Source organism: Notamacropus eugenii, chromosome 7 (assembly GCF_028372415.1).
Source record: "Notamacropus eugenii isolate mMacEug1 chromosome 7, mMacEug1.pri_v2, whole genome shotgun sequence".
NCBI lineage: Eukaryota > Metazoa > Chordata > Mammalia > Diprotodontia > Macropodidae > Notamacropus > Notamacropus eugenii.
In genome coordinates, this window is record NC_092878.1 from 138854942 (window position 1) to 138882079 (window position 27138).

A 27138-nucleotide genomic window follows, 5' to 3' on the forward strand; every position below is an offset into this window, starting at 1 on the left:
TTGATGTTGTTGGTCCTCTTTAGAACAAATATTCCTGCTTCCAGTCCCTTCCCTCTATAACTAGCTTCCACACAACCACCAATGGATATTGCTAAACACAACTTTGCCTATTCTCCTCCTGCAGTGACTCTCCATTGCTGCTAAGATAACATTCAAAACCCTCAGCCTGGCATTTAGAGCCTTTTACACACTGGAAGGTGATACAATGAAAATAGAACCAAATTTGGATAGAAAATCTGGGTTTGAATTGTGGCTCAGCAATTTTGTGATGTCAGGCCAGCTATTCAACCCTCCTGGGCATCTGTTTCCTCATCTATAAAATGAGCAAGATTGGAGTAAATATCCTCTGATGTGTCTCCCCTCTATAGATCTATGACAAACTTCATTCCACATGCCTTTTTAGTCTTATTTTGCAATGTATCCCTTTATTCATTTTCTTTTCCTTTTAAGCAGATTTATCAGTTGTTTCTGCTTAAAAGCATTCTATTTCACATCTCTGTACTTCTACACAAGGGGTCCCCCATACCAGGGATGCATAATCCCCCTCGTTCTTCCCTCTCAGAATCCCTACCTTCCTTCAAAAGTCAGCTTGGGGCTGCCTACTGATATGATCTTCCATGATCCTCTCATGTTTTACTACTTTCTTCCTTTTTAAATTATATTTAATTTGTGCATAGACTTTACATTTATTTAGCCATATCATGTTGAAATCCTACTCCCTTCACTTGATAATAGAAAGTTAGCCCATTGAGGGCAGAGATGTCTCTTTTTTCCTCCTTTATATCACTAGCACCTGACACATAGGTATTAGTAAACATCAGTTGAATTGAATCAAACTGAATTGAAATGGATCGATGTAAAATTAACACTACTACTTGAAAAATAACGAGAAAGGCTTATTTAATTAAGACTCCTTTAATCCTTAATTAAGTAAATACATGAGAAACATCCTCTTTGTTTATGGAAATCTCATATACAACTATAAAATACCACCTTTGACCCTATTTAATCCTGGATATTTTCTATATTCCCACTAGACTTCTGTGAAAATAGCAGCCCATTTGTTGTTCTATGAATATTCTTCTTTCCCAACTTCTACTCTCCGTGCTTTTGTTTGTCCTGTTCCCCTCACCTAGAACATCCTCTCCCCACAGTTCTATTTGCCCAACTCCTGTCCATCCTTTGAAGTCTAGTTCAAATGCCACCCCCTTTAAAGAAGTATCCCATGATCTAAGTCAATTTTTCCTCCTCTGAATTCTCATAACTCTTTATACCTATCACATGACACTTTTATGTTATACTCTTGATCATAGTTATTTTTATGGCTGCAAATAATGTAATTTACATTTCATCTCCCCTACTAAATTTCAGACCCCTGAAGGGCAAGTGGTAATTCTTATCCATTTTTTTTTTATTTTTCCCTTGTGTCTAGCAGGGAGCCTTCACTCAATAAATATTCAAAGATGGAAATTAATGAATATTCAATGCTAGTCAGCATCTTTCTATGTTATAAAGAAATAGACCATAAATTAAAATACACAACTTCTATCAGCTCTTTATAACATTAGTATATCAAGGTGATTTATGTGGTAAAAGAAATAGAATAAAGAGATTAGCTTAAAGAATGAGCGAGGGTTTTTATTTCCCCCTCCAAATCGGTGTCATCCTTAAGAACACCAAATAGTAAACAAGAGACAACCCCAGGAAAGATAATATAGGAGATTCATTGCTTAACTAGGGTACGGGGTATCTGATTAATAAGTATTTCTTGTCTCTACTTTGATTGTTGCTCCCTGGTCATCTTCCGTTCATGCCAACACATACATACCTCTACCTCTGGCTCTAGAAACAATAATCAAATCAAAGAGACCCTTTCTAAAGAGACAAATTTTCCTATGACTCAATTTACCATCCCTGTGACTTTCCTGACCAAGGCATCCCTCCATGACCATCATCTCCAAATGTATTTTATTTTGCTCTATTTAAATGTAAATTACTAGAGGGCAAGTAGAACCTTGGTCTTTTTTTTTTTTTAATGTCCTTCCCTTCATAGAACAGTGTTTGGTACATAATAGACAATAAATGCTTTATCATTCATTCATTTATTCTGAGTCAACACAAGATTTTAGGCTCCTATAGAGACCATTGGGGATGTTTTTAAGTCCTTGCATTGCAACAAAGTTCCAAGTCTACCAAAAAAAAACTCTTGTGCACTGTGATCATTACTGTGCACAAAATTCTCCTGGTTCTGCTCCTTTCACTAAGCATCAGATCATGTAAGTCTTTCCAGGCTTCTCTGAAGTCTTTTTGTTCATCATTTCTTATAGCACAATAGTATTCCATTACATTCATATACCATAACTTGTTCAGCCATTCCCCAATTGATGGGCATTGCCTTGATTTCCAGGTTTTGGCCACTACAAAGAGAGCTGCTACAAATGTATTTGTAAATGTGCAACACTTTCCCATTTTTATGATCTCTTTGGGATACAGTCCTAGAAGCGATATTGCTGGGTCAAAGGGTATGTACATTTTTGTAGCCTTTTGGGTATAGTTCCAAATTGTTCTCCAGAACAGTTGGATCAGTTCACAGCTTCACAAACAATGAATTAGTGTTCCAACTCTCCTACATCTTCTCCAACAGTTATCATCTTCCTGTTTTGTCATATTAGCCAGTTTGATAGGTATGATGTGGTACCTTGGAGTTCTTTTGCATCTCTCTAATCAATAGTGATCTAGAGCATTTTTTTCACATGACTATAGATAGCTTTAATTTCTTCCTCTGAAAACTGCCTCTTCATATTCTTTGACTATTTATTAGTTGGGGAATGATTTGTTTTCTTGTACATTTGACTCAATTCTCTATATATTTTAGAAGTGAGGCCTTTATCACAGACACTAGTTGCAAAAATTCTTTCCCAGCTTTCTGCTTCCCTCCTAATCTTGGTTGCCTTAGGTTTGTTTGTGCAAAAACTTTTCAATTTAATGTAATCAAAATTATCCAATTTGCAGTTCATAATGTTCTTTGTCTCTTATTTGGTCAAAAATTTCTTCATTCTCCTTAAATCTGATACATAACACTATTCCTTACCCCCCTAATTTGTTTATAGTATCAGTCCTTATATCTAGGTCATGTATCCATTTGGACTTCATTCTTATGTATGGTGTCAGACATTAGTCTATGCCCAGTTTCTGCCACACTATTATTCAGTTTTCTGAGCAATTTTTGTCAAACAGTGAGTTCCTATCCCAGAAGCTGGGGTCCTTGGGTTTATCAAACAGTAGATTGCTATATTCATTGACTACTGTGTCTTGAGTACCTAACTAATTTACTGTTTCTAACTACAGAGATCACAATTTACACAGATCTAGTTACACAGATCACAATCTAAAAATGCCTGTCCATCATGGGTGACTCTTATCGATGGTCTACCAAAAGTTCATCAAAATGGGCCCACTTAGTGTACTAGAATATATGTACTGGCATATATAGTATATTGGGGGCAGCTAGGTGGTGCAGTGGATAGAGCACCAGTGCAGGAGTCAGGAGGACCTGAGTTCAAATCTCAACTCAGACACCTGACACTCAGTAGCTTTGTGACCTTTGGTAAGTCACTTAACCCCCATTGCCTCATCCTGGGTCAGATGACCCTGGAGGACAGGTGAGGCTAGTGACCTAAACAACCCTCCCTCACTCAAAACAAAGTCAAGTGTAAGTCATGTCATTATTTCTCTGATGGCATGGTCTTCTTCGGGAACGAAGGACAAACACACACACATATATATATATTCCCTCCCACTACCCTAACACTGAGAAAACTCTCAAGCGTTATAAATATTACCTTTCCATGTGGGAATGTAAACAGTTGAACTTTAGTAAATCCCTTATAGCTTCTCTTTCCAGTTTACTTTTTCACATTTCTTTTGATTCTTGTATTTCAAAGTCAAATTTTCTATTCAGTTCTGATCTTTCCATCAAGAATGCTTGAAAGTCCTCTATTTCATTGAATGACCATGTTTTTCCCCTGAAGTATTATACTCAATTTTGCTGGGTGGGTGATTCTTGGTTTTAATCATAGCTCCTTTGACCTCTAGAATATCATATTTTAAACCCTCTGTTCCTACAAAGTAGAAACTGCTAGATCTTGTGTTATCCTGATTGTGTTTCCACAATATTCAAATTGTTTCTTTCTGCCTGCTTGCAATGTTTTCTCCTTAACCCAGGAGCTCTGGAATATGACTATAATATTTCTAGCAGTTTTCCTCAGGTGGTGACTGGTGGATTCTTTCAATATATATTTTGTCCTCTAGTTCTAGAATATCAGGGCAGTTTTCCTTGATAATTCTTGACAGATGATATCTAGGCTCTTTTTTTCGATTATGGCTTTCAAGTAGTGCAACAATTTTTAAATTGTCTCTCCTAGATCTATTTTCCAGATCAGTTGTTTTTCTGAAGAGACATTTCACATCATCTGCTATTTTTTCATTCTTTTTGTTTTATAATTTCTTGATTTTTCATAAAGTCATTAGCTTTCACTTGTTCAATTCTGATTTTGAAGAAGTTATTTTCTTCAGTGAGTTTTTAGACCTTGTTTTCTATTTAGTCAATTCTGCTTTCGATGATATTCTCCTCTTTGGTTTTTTGGATTTCTTTTGCCATTTGTGTTAGTCTGTTTTTAAAGGTGTTATTGCCTTCAGCATTTTTCTTTGGTGCCATTTAGCAAGAAGTTGACTCATTTTTCATGATTTTCTTGCATCACTCTCATTTCCCTTCCCAATTTTTCCTCTGCTTCTCTTACTTGATTTTCAAAATCCTTTTTGAGCTCTTTCATGGCCTGAGAACAATTCATATTTTCCTTGGAGGCTTTGGATGTAGGAGCTTTGACTTTATTGTCCTTTTCTGTTTGTATATTTTGGTCTTCCTTGTCACTAAAGTAAGAGTCTGTAAATTTTTTTCCTGCTTTTGCTCATTTCCCCAGCCAATTACTTGACTTTTGAGCTCTGTGTCAAGGTTGTTCTCTGCTTCCAATGAGGGTAGGAGTGGTGTACTGTCAACCCCTCAATACCACAATCTGTGAGCTCCAGAAATAACTGCTTCCCCTGCTGTTACCTGCACTTCTGTGACCTCCTTCTTCACTCCCTCTGTTGTCCTGGGGCTGGGACCAGACCAGGCCAGACTATGCTACTCCCTCACCCAGGTCCAACAGAGTTTTTCCATGAACTTTCTATGCTGTCCTTAGTGTTTGTGGATGTAGAAATCTGTAACCCCACCCAGCTGTGGAGATTTAGTCCAAACTAGGCCTGCTCAGGTCCTGTCTGGGCCAGTGTAACTCATGCTAGACTGTGCTCTGCCCCCATCCCAGCAAGATAGATGCTTCCCACTAACCTTCCAGACTGTCCTGGGCTGGAGATTTACTTCATACCATCTTTCACTGTGTTCTGCTGCTCCAGAATTTGTTTAGAGTCATTTTGCATGAATTTAGGAGTTTTGAGGGGGAGCACAAGCAATTCCCAGCTTTCACTCTGCCATCTTGGCTCTGTTCCCTCTATAAGCTGATAAATTAACTGCATATCATAGACAAGGCAATTGATATTCTTCATTCATTTGGTTCTTCCTCATACGGACAGTCAAGACAAACCCTTTTGAGTTAGACATGAATTACTTCCAGGAAGCTCTACAATGTTCCAAGGCTTAATGTAATTTGTTAATTGTTAACCATAAGTAGGAGGATTTGGAGAACTTCACTGTCCATAGAGAAGACCTCTTTCACTTATCCTTTGCACTGGATCTTCCCCATCACAGTGGTCAATGTCTATGAAAAACATATAGCAGGGAAGAAATATATATAATATATATATATACATGTGTGTATATATGTACATATACATATATGTGTATATACACACGCATATATCTATATCCCTATATATGCATATATACATACACACATATGTACATATGTGTGTGTGTTGTCCTTCATTTTTGAAGAGGACTAAAATGACATCCCCACGAGAAAGTGAAGTTTCTGTGTGTCTTATTGTAGCTTTTCAGACCAATAAGATCTTGGAATGCTCTACTATAGGTTGGGTGCAGATAGTTCATGTGAGTATTTGGGGTGGATACTCCAAACTTGTGCATCCTACGTTTACTTTGTATTGTCTCAGTTCTGTTTAGCTCATAGAGCACAACACCCTTTTTAATGTGGGCATGCAATGCTGAGAGGTCCTTTGCCAATGTCTCATGTCACACAATCCAATCCAAAGTTCTTGAGAGAGACCTTGAGAGTACCCTTGTATCTGTTCTTCTGACCACCATGTGATTGCCATGCCCCATGTGAGTTCTCCAAAAGATAGTCTTTTGAGCCAGCATACATTTTGCATTCGAACAACCTGGCTAGTCGATCAGAGTTGTTCTATATATGTAAAGAGAGAGAGACACAGAGAGAGAAAATTGCGTATATATAGGAACAAAAATATAAAGGTAGAACTAGAGGCAGGCATGTATGTATGTATGTATGTATGTATGTATGTGCTTATGTATGCAAATGTTTGTATGTATGCATATGTGTGTATATATTGTGCATATGTACACATATATAAATATATGTGTGAAATCTTAGTAGAATAAAAATAAATTCCTGGAATCATAGAATTTAGGATTTTAGAGGTAATCTTAGAGGTAATCTAGTCCAAGAGATGCAAAAACAGAGTACTGGAAAATTAAATGAATTCAGTTCACAGTAGGAAACAAATAGACGCCATAAGCACAACAAAGCCATTTCAAAGATCAAGAGGAATAGAGGACTGTGAAACATTAATATAGCAACTTAATAATGAATTGAAAAAACATCATAATTAAATACACATAATTTTAAAAAAGTTTCCTCAATAAGGCAAACTGATCTTCAAAGTTTGTAAGAAATGAATATGAAAACCATTCCTAAGAACTCTATGTCTAACCAGTGCCTAGGAAACAGGAAAGAAAAGTGGAAAAGTAATTTATGTGTGTAACACTAAGTGAACAGATGGTGAACTATCATACTACAAGAAAATTCATACTGAGTTTGCAAATTTTCAGTAGATACTCTTGAATCCAGAAAATGGCTACCACTGAGTTATAGTATATAACAACAGTAAGAATAGTTCAGGGAGCTCAAAGGTTAGTATTTATATGTATAAACCAGACCTTTTTTTTTTTTTTTTCAAATATGCGAACCTATGTGCAAAATCTGTCTTTCCTGAAAGAGGAAAACATTCAAAACCAACACTTTGAAGGGAGGTTATTAACATAGTTAATATTGCAGTAAATGACTTAGTTGCATTTGTGATAAACATAATGAACAATACAATGAAACATACTAAAGGAAAGTCATGAGATATTTAGGCTTTAGGAACTTTGGAATGTAAAGAAAGACAATAGTCCTAGGTCTCGCTCAAATAAAGGCTTGTGTGCCTTGCTTTTATTAAGAGCTAGACTGATATGCATTTTGGTGAAATAGAATGTCCCCCTTGCCTCTACAGTAGGGACTTTTAAACTGGCATCTGTGAATTTGCTTTTATAAATATTTTGATAGCTGTATTTCCATGTAATTGATTTTATTTTATGCAATTAAAAATAATATTATGAACAGAGATCCATGGGTTTCACGATACTTATCAAAACTGTGGGTCCATGTTAAAAAAAGAAGGTTGAGAATCCGGATACAATGGAATGCCTTGTGTGAAAATTCATTTCTTGTGTGAAAATACTGAGTAAGACTCCATACTTCATAGGAATGCAGGAGGTCTGCAATTAACATCAACAGGAGCAATTTAAACTCATGTTCTTTCGTTGACAAGTAATCATTAATTTATTTGCTAAATATGTACTGACTGTTGAAAAGAAGGCAAAGGTCCCAAATGTTGGGACCTTTCAGTGAGGAATTTACAATGTTAGGTGAAATGAGAAGCTTGAAGCATAGCTAATTATCCAAGATATTAACTGATAAATGCCCAGTAAATGGAACAGATAGTAAGGGCTATATAAGTTTGATGGTAACAGGGGTCACTGTGGTTTGGAGTATTTAAGGAAAACGTCAGAGAATTGGTGAGATTTGACAGATAGACAAATTGCAGATGGAGAGATGATGGGGAGGACATTCTAAGTAAAGTGTATGTATGACCAGAGACCAATGAATGTTTAAAGGACATGTTAGTAGAACAATCCAGCTAATGCAGAGGACTCAGATGGATTACTATGGCAGCTCAGTAGTGTGTAGAGTTCTGTATTGATAATGTCTTTTACTTATTGTTAATATAATTTTGCTTCTTAATGGGAAGATCTTCCCCACCCATTAATGGACCTGCCCATTAAGGGGAGTTTGATTAGGGAAGATTTGTAGGAAGGCCCACTCCTTTTGTTAATTTTCTAATGAGGCACTGGGTCATGAAGGGTCATGCCTTCTGACTCTGAAAAGAGTATATACACTCTGAGGGGAGGTTTTACTTTGGGACTTGCTGACTGGAAGTGTTTGTTTGGCCAGAGGAGACTCTGAGAAGTTGCTAAGGAGACCCTCGGTTTTGAAAACCCAGATGTTGGTGCTTCTTTCTCTGGTAACTATGTATGTATGGTCAGACAATTATCTACTGATCTGTGATGTATGTCAGACAATTTGGAAGTCCTGTCTGTTTATTATATTTCTCTGTATCTTCTATGATACGTATGCTTGATTAAAGGAGATGGTTAACTTTTGGTTGCCTTTCTTTTAATGAATGCAGATCTAAGAACCTGTGCTAGCAGCCTCCCCCCCCATATATGTTGGGGTGCTTATTATTACAGGCTCATAATGTTAGCAGTATTTAGAAGCTGTAAGGAATGGAATATAAAATTGGAAAAAAATAGATTTGGGCCAGCCAGATATTGGGATACTTTAAATGTCTTGATTTTGGAATTCATTTTACAGGAAATGGTAACTCACTAAAAGCTTTTGTTGTCTTTTTTTGTCAAGACAGTAACATGATTAAAGTAGTGTTTTAGATATATTGATTTCAAAACAATATCCTATGTAAAGAATAGAGGTGAGAGAGTGTGTGTGGACATGGCGACTAAGCTATTGCAGCTATAAGTTCCTTTTAGTTCCATACAAGACATATGTCATATCTTTAAGACCTCAGCACATCACACAATATTATACATAGAAGATGCTTAGTAAAAGCTGGTTGACTTCAACTAAATAGTAGACACATGAGGTTATAGAAGCCTAAACTAGGGCAATAGCACAGGAAATAGAAAGGAGAGATATTATGACAACTAAGAATACTCATATAAAAAAAATAAATGATTATACTTCCCAATAGAAATGATTTAATGAATTTGTTAATACATATTACTCATAAACATTTCCTCAAGCTCATTTTTTTGGCATTAATCTGTTCCTGTTTAAGTGAACAAACTGTTTAAAAATTTGTTTGTGTCTAAGGTTCTTCCTCATATCCATCAGATTAGCAAAGTTTAGCAAAAAGTAAAAACACAGGTGTTGGAGGGGCTGTGGGAAAACAGGCATATTAATAATGCACCACTGCTGAAGTTGTGGATTGACACAGCCATTCTGGAAAGCAATTTGGAACCACATGCATAAAGTTACTAAACTATGCATACTCTTTGGTTCAACAGTAACACTGCTAGACTGCTAGGGCTAGACTCAAAAGAGAATAAAGAGGGGGAAAAAGCAAGACAAAACAGCAGTTCTTTTTGTAATCACTAAGGAAAACTAAGGATGGTGCTAATCAGTTGGGGGAATGACTGAATAAATAAATTATGGCATATGAATGTAATGTAGTTGTATTGTGTCATAAAAAATTATGAAGGAGATGACTTCAATGAAACTGGAAATATTTGTATTAAATGATGCAAAGTGTGAACAAGAAATTTCTACAGTGAAAACACTGTGAAGATAAATAACTTTGAAAGACTTGAAAACTGATCAAAACAATGACCAACCACAATTCCAGAGTTCATATGAGTGGTGAATCCAGGAAATTAAACGCAGACACAGACACACGCATACACATACATATACCCATAAGTATGTGTACATGTATATACATAGATACACATGTATACATGTGTGTGTGCATGTATGTGCACATATGTATATGTGTATATATATGTATATTTGTTGACAATTACCTGTTCTAAATTACCATCACAAACCCTATTCTCTTACACCGTTATACATGCATGACTTGCTTGAAATTTCTTTATTGACGTATACATTAATGTTTGAGCTCCTGTATAAGTTACCCATAGAGGGGCCTCTTCATTCCAATCCTGGATCTTTAGATGTTTGATAGATTCCATCTAGAGGAAAACCAGTTTCATGTATATATTTTTTTTTTGAGGAATTGACAATCACTTTAATTAAGCACATATGTCTTCACCTAGTTCAGGGAAAAAAGCACCCTGAACTTCAGAGAAAATACAGAGAAATCAAATATCAACAGACATGGCTTCCAACTGTCTGACCATAATCAATACGTATATCACAAATCAACAGACATATCCAACTGTCTGACCATAGTTACCAGAGAGAGAAGCACCAGCATCTGGATTTTCAAAGTCAGGGCATCCTTAATGGCTTCTTAGAGTCTCACCAAACAAACACTTCCAGTCAGTAAGCTCCAAAGTAAAACTCCAGAGTATTTATACCATTTTTAGAGCCAGAGGGCATGAGAACCCTTGAGAACCAATGCCTCATTAACAAAAGGTATGGGCATTCCTACAAATCTTCCTTAATCAAACTGTCCTTAATGGGCAGGTCCCTTCATGGCTAGGAAAGATCTTCAACCACATTAAAGTAATTAATAATACAAATACATACACTATTTCTAGTTAAAGAAACTCTAGTTTCTCTACTTTATTCATAGTAAAGACTCTTAGTTGATAAAGGCAAGATTCAATCAAAGGCACTTGATTATACTAAAACAGAAACAGCAAAAGATCCTCCTTTGCTTGCCATCCCACTCATTTGCATATAATTGGATGCTATGTCCCCCATTCATTTGTGAGCTCCTTGAGAACAGGAATTATCTTTTTTGCCTTTTTTTTGTATCCCTGTCTCTTAGAATAGTACCTAGCATATAGAAGGTGGTTAATAAATATTTATTGACTGAGTGGTGTCATATGATGATCAGCTGAAGGAAGTAAGTATGTTTAAGGTAGAGAAAACTTAAGAATGGATGTGATAGTAGTTAAGAAATGATTAAAGAGGTGTGAATTGAATTAGATTTTTCCCCTTAGCACTAACAAATATAATTATGAGCAATGTAGAGACATTGCAGAATTATATATTTTGGCTGGATATAAGGAAAAATATCTTTTTTATCATTTATTTTTAACACAGTTTATAACAGATAAAGCAATTTCAACTTGTGGTCAGGTGATACTTCTTTTTAAAGCATTTACAATACTTACAAAAGATATTTTTTTAAAATATTAACCAACTGAGACACAAATAATATTTATGTTGCTAACTTTACAAGCTCTTGACCTAACTGTCTCCACAGTATTGCTAAGAATTAAAGGACCCTAACTTGTTGTTGGTCTAAAGCCCTATGCCTAATAGCTTAATTTTAGACAACCTCGGATGTTCCCCTACCCATAATCTATAATTGAATAGATCTGGTATTAAGCTTACAAACCTTTTGACTATAGGAAATTGCCACCAATAGTAAGGACATTGCAGGGATACAATATCTCCCCAACTTCATGTCAGTTTCAGGCAGGATTAGATTATCCACTTGCATTCAGTCAGGCTTAAAGTCTGCCAGGTGTCAGTGGGGAAATTGAGTCAGGAGAATCCCACCTCAGCCCATGGCTGAACAGTCATTCTCCCACCCTTCCCTTGAGATCACTTACGCAGTTCATATCAACATCTCATCAGCTTACTGGCATCATGGATTGGAGTCTCAGACTGCCTTTCTTGCTACCCATACCTGGAGTTAGACTCAGAAGAACAGTCACTTAATAGTCCCATAGCATCTAAAAATGGCAAGTTCCAATAACCAGGTTTCAGATATGATTATAGTTTCACTTTGGCTAAGGAACATCTTTTGAGGCAAGTCTTAAGTGACTTACATGCCTTTCTATACATGTTCTGGTTCCTGATTAAATGGCAATCATAAAATCAAATTTGCCATTAAAACCTTGACTTTTTCATCAATGCCAAATTTTACCCAAGGTTACCTTCCTCTAGGAAATTTAGACTGAAATTCTTTTCTCCAAACTAAAGATGTCATTGATTTATTCTCAGTAATTAATTCAGGCTATTGTTTTAATACTAATTGCTTTTACTTCACTTTGTAACATTTCCAATTTTTGTCCCCATCATTCCCCTCCCCCTGCTTATTGCATTCTGATTACTCCTTCCCTCAATGTATCCTCCCCTCCATCACACCCCACTCCTTTCCTATCCCCATCTTCTTTGTTTTCTTGCAGGGCAAGATAAATTTCCATACCCCTATCCCTGTAGTTCTTATTTCCTGATTATATGCAATAAAAATTCTCAACATTTATTTCTAATACTTGAATTCCAACTGCTCTCCCTCCCTCCTCCCTCCCCAGCCCTACTGAGAAGGCAGGCAATTCAATACAGACTAAATATATGTTGTTTTGCAAAAGACTTCCATAGTAATCACACTGCATAATACTAATTATATTGCCCTCTGACCTACCCTATCTCCCCTTATTTTTCTCCCCTACAATTGACCTTGTCCCTTCTCAAAAGTGTTTATTCCCTTCTCCCATTTGCCCTCCCTTCTAACATTCTCTTGCTCCACTTGTCACCTCCTCTCCTACTTTCCTGTGGTGCATATAAATTTTTGTATCAAATTTAGTGAGCATGTTATTCCCCCCACTTCAGCCACATGTGGGGAGAGTAGTTTTATTTTTCCCCCTCTCCCCTTCTCCCTTATCTCCTCCATTGAATAAGATTTTTCTTATTTCTTTTATGAGTTATAGCCTGCCCCATTCTATTGCTCCCTTTCTCTTCCAGGAATTTTCCTCCTTCACCCCTTAATTTTTATTTCATTTTATATTTTGTGTGTGTGTGTGTGTGTGTGTGTGTGTATGTGTGTGTAGATATCATCCCTTCTGATATAACACACCCTGTACTCTCTTTCTATCTATGTGTATGTGTGTGTGTGTATGTACAATCTCTCCAGTTACCCAAATACTGAGAAAATATTCGAGTTAAAAATATTTTCTTTCCATGTAGTAATGTAAAAAGTTCAGCTTTAGAGAGTCTTTTATGATTTTTCTTTTCTGTTTACCTTTTCATGCTTCTCTTGATTCTTGTCTTGGGAAGTCAAATTTTTAAATACAGATCTGGTCTTTTCCTCAACATGAAATCTTGAAATTTGACTATATCACTGAATGACCATTTTTTCCCTTGAAGCATTATGTTCATATTTGCTGGGTAGTTTCATGTATATTTAATTAATATGATGGCATGTACAAATTATCTGTCTTTATTATTGTTTGGCGAGGTGATATATACCTGTTCCAAAGTATTTCTGAAGGTATTTTTTACTTGCTTCTCCTGTCTTTAGAATGCAATTCTTTTCTCCCTTTTTAGGTAGGCAATGTTAATCTTTCTATAGGTAACTAAGGACAATGGGCATTGTTTCATTGATTTTGGAGGGGTTTTTGTTAGGCTGATTTCCAAATCTGTCACAGTGCATTTTTAATAATGAATACATATATTAAGACAGGCATGGTATCAATATTAATTACTTTAAATGTATCTTTCCTATTCAGTTTTGGTTTCAGGATGCTCTTCTCTTTATGTATTGAGTCAGACCTTTCTCCTTGATATCACTATGCTCAATAGGTCTCATCTGTAGAAGAACAAGATATTCTTAGGAATCGCCTTTACCCATTAATGCAATATGACTTCTGGATTCAAGCTTGAAGCTTCTACTTTCTACCTTTGAATGTATATCAACAAGCTAATACTTGTCAAGTCTAAGTAGCATTTTAATATAATTGGAGATCGTTGTTGTTCAGCTTTTTTTCTTGAAGAGGAACAATGACCTCAGGAGGGTAATGTCTTGACTTATAAGTGAATTACATTTAAGTGAGGTAGAGCTATGCAAAGTCATAAGCCTCACTCTCTCCTTCAGAGTCATCAGAGTCTAGTGACAAGACATAGGTCAAGAAGACTGCCAATGGACCTGAATGCAGTGAGACACCTGGTCTTTTTTTCCACTGGAGAAAGATTCTATAAGACAGGAATTGTTAAGTGTGTTTTTCATTTGAGCCAGGTGGCTTGATGGAATCCCTGAACAACCTGTAATTAATGAAATGTTTTGGGTTGATTCCTTTTAATTTAAAAGCCATAACATTTTATTTCTAAGAGAATAAAATTATTAATTATCATTTTACTTTATTTCCTGATTATATGTTTATTTTCTCAAAGGCAAGGTTGTGATATGTTTCCTTTTTTTCCAAAAAGTCTTTTTTCCTGTTACACAGAGGGCTACTGAAGAGTTAATATTATTAGAAAGTGAGGCATTTAAATGGAGTATTTTGAAGGAATTTTGATTATATTGTATCCTGTTGTCCTAAAGCCTCAAGAACAAAATAATTATATGCTTTTGAGTTCAGTATTCTTTTTCAAAACCTAGCATTTCTTCATCTGTCCAGTCTCCTAGCTGACAAAAGTTTTAAAATTTGAGAATGTAGTTTTACTTTTTTTTCTTGGCAGCAAAATGGAAAAATACTAGATAAAATAAGTCATTAAACTATCTTCCACCTGATAGTGATAATAGTTGTGACTGGCATGCTGGGGCAGTAGATAATCTGATATCAAGCATTCAACCTAACACCAAGCATTTGCCAAGTGCCTACTGTGTGGTAGCTCTACACTATAGGCTTGGAATACAAACACAGAAATGAAACAGTCCCTACCTGTCAGGCGCTTAAACACGAGAATAGACTGGATTTTATCAGGGAAACAAGACAATAAGCCTTATGTTAAAACTCTTGCTGGAACAAATTCAGTGCTCTTCAGCCGGGAAGTAAAGAGGAATGTTTTAAGCCACCTAAGGTCTCTTCCAGTCCTGTGATTCTATTATCATAAAAATTTCTTGAAGATCATTGCCTTCCATAGCTACCTATGCATTTTACATTTTTATTATTTATTTTGACATTGTTTTCTTTTCAAGTTTTCCATTCCAAATTCTTCCCCCTACTGTTACCCTACAACTGAGAAGGTAAGGAAAATGGAATAAAGTTATATATATATGAAAATATGCAAAACATTTCCATATTAGCCATATTATAAAAAAGCAAAAAAATAAGATAAAATACAATGAGGCAATTATATTTCAATTTACACTGAGTTCATTAGTTCTCTCTATGGATGTGTATGGCATTTTATTTGTCATGAATCCTTAGGGATTTCCTTGGATCATTGTATTGATCAAAGTAGCCAATTCTTTCCCAGCTGAGCATCATTACAACATTGTTGTTACTGTAAACAGTCATCTCCCTGTTATTTTTACTTCACTTTACATCAACTGACATAGGTCTTCTCATGTTTTTTTTTTTTTTTTCTGAAATCATCCCCCTTGTCATTTATTATAAAATAATAATATTCCGTTACAATTATATGCCACAGCTTGTTTAGTCATTCGGCAATTGATGGACATCCCCTCAATTTATAATTCTTTGTCACCACAAAAAGAGCTGCAATAAATACTTTTGCACATATAGGTCCTTTTCCTTTTATCTCTTTGGGATATAGATTTAGTAGTCTGCTTGTGCATTCTGCACAGAGAAATTCAGTTCCTCTCCATCATCTGAGTGGCTTGCTAAATTGACATTAGACATATCTCCTTATGTTTCCTAGATCTACCCTAGGCCCTCAATGCTTGCCAACTTTGGTAATAATAGTCAAAATCTTCCTGAAAGTTCTTTCAGTTGGGCAAGATTAGGTTCATAAAACTGAAAATTCAAGTCAAGATAAAAATATGATTGGTTGTAGTCTTCTACCGGGAAGCTAGGATCTATCTCCATTACCCAGTTTTGCTTTCTTATAAGCTCCCCAACCTACAGATCATACTTTCTTTGAAACCAAATGTCTTTCAAAAACTGGCCTCCCTCCTGACTAATGAGATATCGACCCAGTACTTTAGATTCTCTGGCCCTTTTTTATCTTGTGACCTTCACTGAAATTATTCTCCCTTTACAAGATTGACTCCTAAAGACCCCAAGACCAAAATATTGTCACTATCTTAATCTCTTCTCCACTTGCATTTCAAGAGAACACTTATGTTCCTTTTCTAGCCCACACACTGACATGGAAACAACACTCTATTTTTTCCTGTTCTCCAAAGTTTACATAACTGTGTGAGCTGTGTGTGGGAAGATGTCCTTGTAACAGAGCTGCTGCAGAGAAAAGACTCAGGCCCTAGTGAGAGAGCTGGGGCCCTTTGTTCCTCTGGCATACAATCAGTGCTCAGAAAAAGCCTTCACTTGACTGACATGGGTCAAGTTCCATCACGAAATGCATTGCTGATGTTACTAATAGGAAGACTCATTTCTTTCCTACCACCTTGTCTGTCTATAAGAATTGTCAGGGCTTTCTCTGCAGCCTGTTTGAGATCCTCTACATTCTGCTGACCCATGGCTGGTCTAGGCCTTAACAGCAGTCCAGCAATAACTGACCCTGACTCACCTCTGCCTCATTACTCTTCTGTCTCTAAGCTACCAAAATGCAGCAGCAAAAAATCATCTTCCTACAATATTATTGTGATCATAGCACTGCCCTGCTTAAGAGACTGCAATGAATTTCTTTTTTTCTGTATCTGACATTTCATTGGTACAGAGAACTCACTGGTGTCTAAACTCCCTCATTAATTCAGATTGCTGTCACTTAAAGATGCAGAATTGCCTGGATCACTTAGCTTGTCCATAAGATTTGTAAGAAACTGGATTTGAATCCAGGTTGACCTGATTCCAAAACTCACCCTCCATCTGCTGCACCACTCTGCCTCTGAGATTCAAACTATAGATCAATTCTACTGAAATCAATTGAAATCAAATCTCTCACCTTGTATTAGACTTGCATCTGTCCTCTCCATTCACATCAGCTAACCTACTGATCATTCTACATGTGCAAATTAATTACTCCAGCTTTTCAGCCTTAGCAACCTCTCCAATTCCTCCCAATACAACAACTCATTTCTTTTCATCAAATTATGATCTTTCCTTCCATTTCCTTCTTGTCTGTGCTTCTGAGTCTAAAGATTTTGCTGCAGTGACTCTGCTGAATTCATTCCCTATAATTTCCCTTAGCATCTAGGTTCTGCTTACTCTTCAATACTTTTTCAACTTGCTAGTCTCCTTGTGCCATTGATGAGTTTTTTTTCAGGGCCTCCTTTTTGGAGGTGGACCTAGGATATTGAGGCTTCATTCACCTCCAAGCTTTGCTTCTGATTCTGTGGACTTGGTCCACTTGGTCCATGGTCCCATGGAGGTAAGTATGCTTTCCCCTCTACTCCTCTTGCTCCTAAAAAAGGGCAGGTCACTCTCTTGATTTTTGTGAGGTTGGATATGAAAAAATACATCTTTTTCAATATAATTGGCTTCCATTTTAATCCTATGAAGCTTATTTCATGCATTTAAAAATATCATTCTGAGAATAGGTCTGTAGGCTTTACTATATAGCCAAAGGAATCCATGACAAAAAAAGTCAAAGAACCCTACTCTAGAAGAACTCTGGACCTGGGATTTACAGAACAGGGGATGCTCTTGCCATGAAGACAATTGGTGCTTCCTCTGATCTCTGGTGAGGCCTTCTGATTCCACCTGCCTTCGTCCCTTCACAGAGCAGGGTGAGAAGATTCAGCCACTGGCCCCAGAAAGCAGGAGCCTGATGCTGGTTCTTGCATCCCTTTCAAACCTGAATTCTAAGCACCACATTCCTCTGCTCCAGCCACATTTTGCCTGTCTCTGTGGCTGCTCCCCAGCCAGGTTCATTGCCATGCATAACAGAATTGGAATGGATCAGATAGAGGGAAAGAGCTGCTTCAGTTCCTCAGAACAATTGATTAAATGCTAAAAAGTTCAGAGAAAAAAATTACTGCAAAACTTGGTCAGGGAGTTAGAGGTAGAAGAATTTCACATACACAAGGATGAAAAGTAAGTCATTCATTCAGTCAATAAATATTTATTAAAAGCCTAATATGTGCCAGACATTGTGTTAATGCTAAGGAGTAAGGAGAAAGAGAGGGAGAGAGAGAGAGAGAGAGAGAGAGAGAGAGAGAGAGAGAGAGAGAGAGAGAGAGAGAGAGAGAGAGAAAGAGAGAAAGAGAGATGGAGAGGGAATGTCCAAAAATGCTATTTCCATTTCTGGATCAGGAATGACAGGCCCCAGGGAAGTTTTTTAAAATTTCATTAAATGAAAGGAAGGAAGAATATGCTTGAAGAGAGATGTATATGTCTAATAAAGATAGCTTTAACCTGAAATGAAGGAGTTCCTAGAATGTCAGAACTGTAAGTTGCCCAAGAGATTGGCAATTCCCACTTCTTTTATTTTACAGAGAAAGAAATTGAGGCTTAGAGAAGCAAAGGGAATGGTTTAACAACTTACTTGAATGGCAAAGCCATGACAGAAGCAAGATCTCATGAATCCCTAATGCAGTGATTTTCCCCCCTACAAACACATCCTCTTTAGGATAATCCATATGCCAAAGAGAAAAGCAAGTATGACCCAGGAAGGCAAAGATCCATGGAAATGTCCAATAGTTCACAGGGAATAATATTCAGGTAGGGTGTGGTATTACCACTCATGGACCTAGATGCCTGAACAGAAATGTTTAGAATATGAGTCATCAAAGATTTTTAGAGATCTAAATGCAATAGGTAAATATGATCTCATATTGTATGTGAATTCAATTCAATATCTACTTCTTGAGTATCTGCCATATGTACTATGCTAGGCCCTGGAGAACTCCCAAATGAAAGAACTTCCTCTACCAATCAGGGCAACAACCTTTAATCTTAGATAATTGACCAAGACAGTGAGAACTTAAGTGACTTGCCCAAAGTCATCCAGTCAGTATGTTTCAGAGATAAGGATGGAAGTTGGGTTATTCTGGTCCCAAGATCAGCTCTCTCTCTCTCTCTCTCTCTCTCTCTCTCTCTCTCTCTCTCTCTCTCTCTCTCTCTCTCTCTCTCTCTCTCTCTCTCTCCCTCTCTCCCTCTCCTCCTTCCTTCCTTCTTTCCTTCCTTCCTTTTTTCTTTCCTCCTCTCTTGCTCCTTATTTCTCTCCCTCCCTCCCTTATTTTCTCTCTCTTCACTGTGAAAGATAGAGAAGAAAAAAGAAAGAAAGAAAAAGACAGAAAGAAAAGAGTATCTTGATTTAAAGGAATTCAATCTTGGTTGGGAATAGTGTAGAGGTATTACAGAACATACATAGATAAATACAAAATATATACAAAGTAAACACTATAAGAATGCTAAAAATTAGGGGCAGGTTAGAGAGAGTCACTTCACATAAAAAGTTCCAACTGAACAGTCTTAAAAGAAGCTTTGGATTCTAGGAGACAAAGGTGAGGAAAGAGCACATTCTAGACACAGGGGCAGGAGATGAAATGCGTACCAGGGACACAGAAGTCAGTTCAGTTGGAACCTAGAATTAGGTGAAGGAAGTAATATTATATATGACTGGAAAGATATAATGGGACCAGAACTGGGAGTGAAGGGACAGTAGATTTTTAAAGTTTGAAACAATATTAAAAATATCCATGTATATCCTAAAGGCAATAGGAAGGCACTGGAAATTTTTGAGCAAAGGTTGTGGATCAGAAATACAAATTTGACAGCTGTGTGAAAGATGGGTTAAAGTGGGGAGAGACAAAAGGCAGGGAGACCTACTGGGCTAATAGCCTCTGTGTGAGGTGATGAAGACTTGATGTAGACAGGTACAGATTAAAGGAGTGATGAAAAAGAGACATGCATCTGAGAAGCTATGGAGGTAGACTTAACAAAAGCTCACAACTAATTAGCTATGGTGATGAGGGTAAGGCAAAGGGAAGAATTAAAGATGCCTGAAATTATGCATCTCAGTGACTGAGAGAACAGTGATGCTATCAACACAAATTGGGAAGTTTGCAGAAGGAAAAGGCTTAGAAGGAAGATAATGAGTTATATTTTGGACATGTTGAGTTTGGCATGAAAGTTATTAGGTTATGATCCATGGCCGGAGGATGACAATAGAATGTCAAAACTCATTCAAATGGTAGATGCCAGATAAGAAGGATGATAGAGTCGTGCTGCATATCATTAATGTATACTCCTGTGTGGAAATCCGTGACCTAGAATAGGGATGTATAATAGGAAGCATCTGGGTGAAGATTAATGGAACAAAATGAGAACAGATATTGTGGTGGGAGTACATTATTATCTACCCAGCCAGGAAAAGGAACATAGCATGATGAGTTCCAGAAGCAAATCACAAAGCTGGATAAAAGGAAGAATTTGTGATGAGGGTTTAATTTATCTGGATATCTCCCTTTTCTAAAAACAGAGAAACCAAGAAACTCAAGACTTATCGTTTCAGTCTTTAGAAGACAGAATAAATAACAAGATAACTGGTTACTCTTCTGAACAAGATTTTGAGCAATGAAAAAGCAACCAGTTGCCCAAGTAGAAATGAGTGGAACCTTGGGAGAGAACAAAAATATTATCTTAGAATTTATAATAGATTAAGAGTAAAAATTTGGAAATAGCCTTACCCATACCCTAGAATTGGGGAGAAAATATTTCAAAGAGAGGGCCTTGATCACAGGTCAGTGATTCTCATAGTATAGTTTTCATATCCATGGAGGAAACTCCCCACCCCCACCCCAAAAACCCTTTTAAGAAACTCACAAAGTCAAAACTGTTTTCATAAAAATACTGACAATGACTATTAAAATACTGCTTCCTTTTCCAAATACATGTCTATATGATACAAGATTTTCTTCATATGCTTCAACCAAAACCGCATTTCACAACAGATTGAATGCAGAAGCAGATATGGAAAACCAGCTGTCTTCTATTAAGTCAGATATTAAAGAGATCTACAAAAAATACAAATAAAAGCAAAACAATGCCACTCCTCTCTTATTATTTATTGTTTTGGAAAATATAGTTATGTTCACAAAATGTGTCATTTCTGTTAACATGTAATGGGTGCATTATTTATTATTATTAATGAATTGATTTTTAATTTATTAGTTGTGATATCTAATATTCTTATATTAATAGCTCTAACCTACATAAACAAAAGCTCCTTGGACTCCTCAATAATATTTAGGAATATATAGGGATCCTGAAACTAAAAATTTAAGAACCATTGTCATAGATAAAATCATTCTGAGAAGTATTGCAACTATGCTTAAAATTGTGCATATTCTTTAACTCAGCAATATCACTAAGAGACATATGGTTCAAAAAGATCAAAGAAATAAGAAAAAAACCCATAATCACAACAAAATTAATAATATCTTTTTTATGGAAGCAAAGAATTGGAAACTGAGGAAGTGGCCCTTAATGGGGAAATGGTTGAACAAATGAAGGTGTATGTATATAATAGAATATATTATGCTATTAAAAATGATGAACAAGATGATTTAAGAGAAACCTGGGAAGACCTGAGTGAGCTGATGTAAAGTGAAGGGAGCAAAACAAAGAGAATAATTTATATTATAACAAGAATACTGTAAATATAAACCACACTCAAAGGTAGAATTCTGAACAATGCAATAATCAACCATGATTCTAGAGGACTGATAACAATAAACACTGCCCACTTCTGGACAGAGAGATGATAGTTATTATGTTCATTTGTTCTGCTTGAATATATGTATTTGTTATAAGTCCTTTACTTTTTTCTGGTAGGAAGGCAGGATTGGAACGGAGAGAAAAAATACCTGTTAAAAATTTTAAAACAATTTCATGTTAGAGTTTCAGGGAAGTTTTTTCAAGATAGATGTGATGTACTCAAGAATAAAATTTTGTGTATATGACATCAAATTATTGTTTTACATAATCTAAATAGTTTTATTTTATTTTTTTCCAATTTGTTCATTTATTTTTGGTTTGCAGCATTCATTTCTACAAGATTTTGAGTTTCAAATTTCCTCCCCATCTTTCCCTTCCCCCACCCCAAAACACTGTACATTCTGATTACCCCTTTCCCCAATCTATCCTCCCTTCTATCACACCCCTCCCTTCCCTTATCCTCACCTTCTCTCTTGTCTTGTAGGGCAAGATAGATTTCTATACCCCATTGACTGTATTTCTTATTTCCCAATTACATGCAAAAACAATTTTCAACACTCTTTCCTAAAACTTTGAGTTCCAACTTCTCTCCCTTCCTCTCTCCCCACCCATGCCCACTGAGAAGGCAAACAATTCAATATAGGCTACATATGTATAGTATTGCTAAAGACTTCCTTAATAGTTATGTTGTGAAAGACTAACTATATTTCGTCCACCCTATCCTGTCGTCTCATTTATTCTATTCCCTCTTTTGACCTTATCCCTCCCCAAAAGTGCTTACTTCTAATCACCCTTCTCCTCTCATTTTCCCTCCCTTCTCCCTTCTGTCATCCCCCCACTCCACTTATCCCCATCTCTCCTATTTTCCTGTAGCATAAGATAGATTTTCACACCAAATTCAATGTGCATGTTATTTCCTCGTTAAGTCAAATGTGAGAGTAAACTTCACTTTTTCCCTCTCACCTCCCCCTTTCCCCCACCACTGAAAAAACTTTTTCTTGCCTTTTTTGTGAGAGATAATTTGCCCCATTCCATTTCTCCCTTTCTCTTCCCATTATATTCTTCTCTCACCCCTTAATTTTATTTTTTATATTTCATCCCTTCTTATTCAACTCATCTGTGCCCTCTATCTATCTATCTATCTATCTATCTATCTATCTATCTATCTATCTATCTATCTATCTATCTATCATCTGTATAATCCCTCCAATTACCCAAATACTGAGAAAAGTTTCAAGAGTTATAAATATTATCTTTCCATGTAGGGAATGTAAAGAGTTCAACTTTAGTAAGTCCCTTATGATTTCTCTTTCCTGTTTACCTTTTCATACTTCTCTTGATTCTTGTGTTTGAAAGTCAAATTTTCTGTTCAGCTCTGGTCTTTTCATCAAGAATGTTTGAAAGTCCTCTATTTTATTGAATGACCATTTTATTCCTTGAAGTATTGTACTCAGCTTTACTGGGTAGATGATTCTTGGTTTTAAACCTAGTTCCTTTGGCTTCTGGAATGTTATATTCCAAGCCCTTCAATCCCTTAATGTAGAAGCTGCCTGATCCTTTCTTATCTTGATTTTATTTCCACAATACTCTAATGGTTTCTTTCTGGCTGCTTACAATCTTTTCTCCTTGCCCTGGGAGTTCTGGAATTTGGCTACAATATTCCTAGGAATTTTTCTTTTTGGATCTCTTTCAGGAGGTTATCAGTGATTTCTTTCAATATTTATTTGACCCTCTGGTTCCAGAATATCAGAGCAGTTTTCTTTGATAATTTCATGATAGTGATGTCTAGGCTCTTATTTTGATGGTGGATTTCAGGTAGTCCCATATTTTTTTTAAATTTTCTCTCCTGGGTCTCTTTTCCAGGTCAGTTGTTTTTCAAATGAGATATTTCACATTGTCTTCTATTTTTTCATTCTTTTGGTTTTATTTTGTAATCCTTAGTTTCTCATAAATTCATTAGCTTTCACCTGCTCCATTCTAATTAAAAAAAAAAAAACAACTATTTTCTTCAGTGAGCTTTTAGACCTTCTTTTCCATTTGGCTACTTCTACTTTTTAAAGCATTCTTTCCCCTCATTGGTTTTTTGGATCTCTTTTGCCATTAGGTGTAGTCTATTTTCAAATGTATTAATTTCTTCAGCATTTTTGGGGGGTCTCTTTTAGCAAGCCATTGACTTGTTTTTCATGATTTTCTTGCAACGCTCACATTTCTCTTCCCAATTTTCCTCCACCACTTTTTCTTGGTTTTCAAAATCCTTTTTGAGCTCTATCATGGCCTGAGACCATTGCATATTTATTTTGGAGGTTTTTGGATGCAGAAACCTTGACTTTTAGACTCTGATGGCCTGCATTGTTCTTCCTCATCTGAAAGGATGGAAGAAATACCTGCTCACCAAGAAAGGAAGCTTCTATTGTCTTATTCTTTTTCCCTTTTGGGGGCATTTTCCCAGCCAATTACTTGTCTTTGGAGTTCTTTGTCAAGAGGAGGATTTACTCTGGAGACCTATAAGTTCTCAGTTCCTCCAAGGTGGCACAATCAAGGGAGAGGAGCTTACTCTTCTCCTGACCTGCACTCTGGTTTGGGAGCAACTATAAGCACTCTTTTATGCCCAGGATCTGCCCATAGAATTCCTTCTCCAGAGCCTCCACTAGCTCCACCATGCCAGCCAGTGCTCCTCCTCATCATCATCCCAGGGCCACCACTCAGGGTTCAGATCCAGAGCAGCTGTTCAGTCCCCCCAAGGTCTTTAGTTCAGGGGTCCAATAATGGAAGTTCTCCCCTGTGGCTGCCTGGGAGCAGGACTAGGGCAGGATGACCCTGCTCCCTTCTCATGCAGGTGAAAGATTTTTCTCACTGACCTTTGAAGCTGCGTTAGCCTTTTGTGGGTTGAGGAATCTGGGAATCGCAGCTGCTTCTGGTAGTGCTTTGAAGCCTTCTCCAGTCCTGTCCCTGCAGCAGCATGGCCAAGACAGGGCTTGACTCCACTCCCCTCCTGGTGAGATAGACCTATCCTGTTGGCATTCCAGGTTGCCCTGATCTGGAAATCTCTTTCATTCTGTTGTTTTGTGGCTTCAGCTGCTCTAGAATTTGTCTAGAGTCATTTTTTACAGATATTTTATGGAGTGTGGACAGAGAGCTTCTAGAGGTACATCCTTCTACTCCACCATCTTGGCTCTACTCCTGATGTCAAATTATTTTAATGAAGAAGAATACTTCCTTCAATTTTAAACTTTAAATTTTAGCACAGTATTTCATAAAATTCCTTCTTCTATTCCCATTGACAGATATTGTCTGGACAAGATACTAAAAGGAGACATTAGTGGATGGAAGGTGTCCAGTACAGTGTCCCCCAGATCTGTCCTTGTATTATACTGTCAACATTTTTAAACAATGACTTGAATTAAATCATAACTACCATATTTATTAAGTATTCAGAATGACACAAGACTGGAGTGAGTAGTTAATATTTTCTATAATACAGATAGAAGAAAATAACATGCTATAAAAATTGAACAGACTGAATAAGACATTTTTCATAATGATAAAAATTATGTATTCGGATTCAAGAGATCACCTTCACAAGTACAAAACAGGGTAAGGGTCATGGCTATGCAGTAGTTTCTAAGTAAAGAACTGAAGGTTTTGCAAGTTGAATATCAGTCAATAATAAAATATGGCAGTCAAGAAATGTGACAAATTAGAGATATCACTAGAAACATAGTGTCAAGAATAGTAGAACTTGTGTACTTTATACTGGCCAGAATACATATGAAATATTGCACTCAGTGCTAGGTGCCACATTTTAAGAAGTATATTGACAGGTCAGACAGAGAAGGACAAACATTATGGTGAAGGTCCCTGAGATTCAACCATATGAAAATGAGTTAAATATACTCAAGGGTGTAATAGCTGTTCTAATCTAAAGTATATAAAGAACTGTCACTGAGGAAAAATAATGAGAGTCAAAGAGTTTCTTTCAGTGTAATGAGAGGAAACAGAAAAGTGGCCATTTGAGGCACAGTAGATAGAAAAACTTACTAATGATAGAGTGAAATGTTTAACTATAGAAATGAATGAGTTCACCCCTTCTGAGGCATGGTTAAATATATCCAAATGACTACTTGTTGAGAATATGGTAGTGGTGATTCTTATAGCAATTATAACTAATATTTATAAAATACTCTAAGGTGTGTGAAGTGCTTTAAAGATATTGTCTCATTTTATCCTTACAAAAATCTTAGGAAATTATGTCTGTTTTACAAATAAGGAAGCTGAGGCTAAAAGAAGTTAGAGGATTAGCCCAGTGTCTCACAGCTGGTAAGTGTCTGAGGTAGGATTCAAACACAGGTTTTCCTTAGTCCTGATTTAAAATACTACCCAGTAAGCTCTCTGTCTCTCTGTCTCTCTCTCTCTCTCTCTCCCTCTCTCCCTCTCTCCCTCTCCCCCTCTCTCTCCTTCTCCCTCTCTCCCTCTCTCTCTCTCTCTTCTCTTTCTCTCTTTCTGTTTTGTGACATATGAAAATTGTGCAAACCTACCAAACACCTTTCCCAAATTATTGAGTCAAATACTGGATAGAAGATCTCTACAACATTCACTTACATACTTCCCTCAGTTGATGCTGAAAACCATGAATCTTTGGGTCAGGTCATTCAACTAATTCTGAATTCACCTAATTTTTTTATTGTCTCACTCACCCCTCCCCATCATATTCACAGAGACAGTATGAGATTTTTTTCAAAGGTTTTAATAGAATATGCCTCACTATGCCCACAATCCTCCTCTGTTTAAACAGCCTTATAACTCTGTGAGAAAAGGAAGCAAAATCAGTTGAGATTTCTGCTCATAGTGATCATTGCTTTCCTTTCTCAGTGCTGATAAGCCAGAATAAAAAAAAAAAGTGTCCTACAATTTTAAGACTGCACTCTCTTCCTCTTATGAAAACAGGGGGAGGTACTTCCTGAGGCAAGATTAGAGGACAATTTTTCCTTACTCCAACGTTGGAATTCTCCCCATTAGGCAACCTAGGTGCCTCTTACATAGGTTCAAATTGAATTGGATAGCCTCTAAAATTCACAAAACTAAATTTACATATCTTTCAGGTTCATACAACTTGAGATTTGAAATGGACTTGTGTCCACCTAATCCAAACTCTATCTTGTCCAGCCTCTATATGAAGATCTCCAAAGAGAGAGTACCCAGAACCTCTTGAGGCTTCCCACTCCAAGAGGATGTAAAAGGTAACTTGGAGGACATAATTAGTAGACATGATATAGAAAAAGGACAAAAAGCAAAGGAGCCTGAGAAGTAATGATAAGACAGAATTTGAA